General features: G+C 44.2%; 1 pseudogene; it reads left to right on the top strand.

Moving 5' to 3' along the window:
* The first annotated feature begins 849 nt into the window (after window positions 1–849).
* LOC100017105 (glyceraldehyde-3-phosphate dehydrogenase-like) lies at window positions 850–2,805 on the top strand (annotated as a pseudogene).
* Window positions 2,806–3,037: the final 232 nt, after the last annotated feature.

Genomic DNA, 3,037 nt, shown 5'->3' with positions numbered 1-3,037 from the left:
ATAATTTATATAAACTTTGTTTTTCCTCTATTCCTCATTGGGAACAATATGGGGAGGGAAGGGGAGGGAAGGGGAGGGAAGGGGAGGGAAGGGGAGGGAAGGGAAGGGAAGGGAAGGGAAGGGAAGGGAAGGGAAGGGAAGGGAAGGGAAGGGAAGGGAAGGGAAGGGAAGGGAAGGGAAGGGAAGGGAAGGGAAGGGAAGGGAAGGGAGGAAGGAAGGTTGGTTGCAAAGAAGAAAGAAAGGAAGGAAGTATAAAAAATGGAGACTTGAATCCAGGACTTCAATCCCCAGAAGTCCTTGCTCCACTTCCCCAGGAAGCTTTGTAATATCACTGAATTCTCACCAGGGCCAAGATGGAGATGGGGTATTTAACCTGATTGGAAAGGCATATGGGCCTCTCTTTTCTTTCCTGTTCCCACTTGCAAGCAGACGTGACTCTTTTCATAATGTAGGTGAGGTTGTCTAGGCCAGAGGCCTAGACACGTGTTTTCTTATTCTGTATTTTCTTTAATCCTTAACCTTTAATAAACCTTTAAAAATATAATACTCCTTGCAGAGAGAAACTAATTTCTACCTGCCTAAGTTTCCCCAAATTTTAATCTTTACAGAAGGAAGGAAGGAAAGAGAAAGAAAAACCTTCAGAATTTATATTACTAACAAAAGAAAGGAAGAAAAATAGAAAGATTCCATTGAGTAGAAAACTACAAAATGCATGTGGTATTTAGAAATTACCCTACTGATATTCAGTCAAGACTTAAATTACTGAAAGGAATAGGGTCTCAGCTCTTCTCCCAAGCTCACTGCTAGGATCCTCTGCTGTAGTCGCATCCCTGAGACAAGACAGTGAAGGTCAGAGTCAATGGATTTGGCCATATTGGATGCCTGGTGATCAGGGCAATATTCAACTCCAGTCAAGTAAATGTTGTGGCCATCAGTGACCCCTTCATTGATCTCAACTACATGGATTACATGTTCCAATATGATTCTACCCATGGCAAATTCAAGGACACTGTAAAGGCAGAGAATGGAAAGCTGGTGATTAATGGAAAAATCTTTACATCTTCCAGGAGTAGGATCCTACCAACATTAAATAGGTAGAGCCAAGTACATTGTGGAGTCCATTGGCAACTTTACCACCATGGAAAAGGTCAGGGCTCACTTGAAAGGTGGAGCCAAGCAGGTTGTTATCTCTGTCTCTGATGGGGAAGGGGGAACCATAAGAAATTCAATTAATTTCCTCAAGATTGTCAGTAATGCCTCCTGCACTACCAACTGCTTTCCCTTGGCCAAGGTCATTTGTGACAACTTCAGCATTGTGGAAGGACTTATGACCACAGTACATGCCATTACCACTACCCAGAAGACAGTAGATGGCCTCTCTGCTAAGTTTTGGCATGATGAATGTGGTGCTACCCAGAATATCATCCCTATTACAACTGCTGCTGCCAAGACTGTGGGCAAAGTCATACCTGAGCTGAATGGGAAGCTCACAGGCATGACCTTCCATGTTCCTACTCCCAATGTGTCTATGGTCGATCTGACTTGCTGCCTGGAGAAAGTTGCCAAATATGATGGTATTAAGAAAGTGGTGAATGTGGAAAGGAAAACTGAATCAGGCTCTGGATTTGCTTCCAATCAGGTGGAACAGACAGCAGTTGGAATGTTAGTGTGAAGATTGATGGACAACAATGACAGTTGGTGGGGGGAGGGGAACTTGGAGAGTAACAGTTGCTCGCGGGGTCTCTCTTTCCTGGCCCTTAGACTGGAAGGAGTGCTCTCTCCCTGTCTCAAGATAGAAGTACCCCTATTCCTGGATTCTTCCCAACTGTGTGCTCTACCTGGATTCCTGTGATTGTGTCATCAAACAAAAGGATTTAAGGGGAGAGGTTTGAACTGTAAGGTCGGTCTTTAGGGACATCAGCACAAAGAGACAGGCCCAACCAGCTCTGAACGTCAGAACCTTTTCTTCCTCTTGCTGCCTACTGCTGCGAGTTTGAATTTAAGAAAGCTAGCATAGATTAGCATAGACAGAAATAAAATAAACCCTCCATCAGCCTAAGAGGCCTGGCCTCAGCTCAAAAGCTGAGAGAAACTCAAACCCAATCTGGGGAAAAAAAAAGTATAGGTCAATCCCAATTTCCTCTTCCCTGATACCTTTATGATCAAACCTTGTTATTAAATTCATCTTTAATTAAATAATCCACAGTTAGAAAAGACAACTATCATTTAAGGGGGACATAGAGGGAGCAGAACTTAAGGACAGCCATTCAACCATAAACGGTCCTTATTGGACCCCTTCTGGGTGACCTTGGTATGGGGGGAGGCTTGTCCCTCAGGAGAGTCTGTGCCTACCTGCCCTCGGGTATCTTCAACATCAATCAATAGAGAAGACATCCCTCAGGCTATCATAGTTGGCCCATCTCTCAGGAACTCCATTTTCAAAAACAGCCTCTCGGCAGGGGTTATCTCTCTCCTTTTACCTCACCAGCATCCGTATTCCCTCTATCCCTTCAATTCCCCCATTCCCTGTTACAAAACCTTCCTTATCCCCCATCCCTCTTTAATCCTCACAATTACTTTACTATTACATGAAGCAAGCTGCAAGAGGGATCCTTGAAGGACATCTTGGGCTACACAGAGGACCAGGTTGTATCCTGTGACTTTAAGAGTGACAATCACTCTTCTACCTTCAATGCTGGTGCTGCCATTGCCCTCAAATTCAAGCTCATTTCTTCATGTGACAATGAGTACAGTTACAGCCACCTTGTAGTAGACTTCATGATATACATGACCTACGAGGATTAAAGTGGAAAGCCATGGATCTTCATCCCCAGCCAAAAAAGAGTAGTTCCACACTGGGGAACCCACATCCATAATAAGCTATGCCCATCCCTATGCTGGGGATCCCATGCCCTGTTCACAACCCTGCCCCTAAGCACCCCTGTAGTCAGGGGGTGGATCATAAAGTCATATCTTGTGTACCATCAATAAAGTCATCACATTCAGTGCAAAAATAAAGAAAGTAAAAATAAAAGGA

The sequence above is a fragment of the Monodelphis domestica genome, chromosome 6 (genome assembly GCF_027887165.1).
Source record: "Monodelphis domestica isolate mMonDom1 chromosome 6, mMonDom1.pri, whole genome shotgun sequence".
Classification (NCBI taxonomy): Eukaryota; Metazoa; Chordata; class Mammalia; order Didelphimorphia; family Didelphidae; genus Monodelphis; species Monodelphis domestica.
This window is presented reverse-complemented; position numbering and strand designations above follow the sequence as displayed.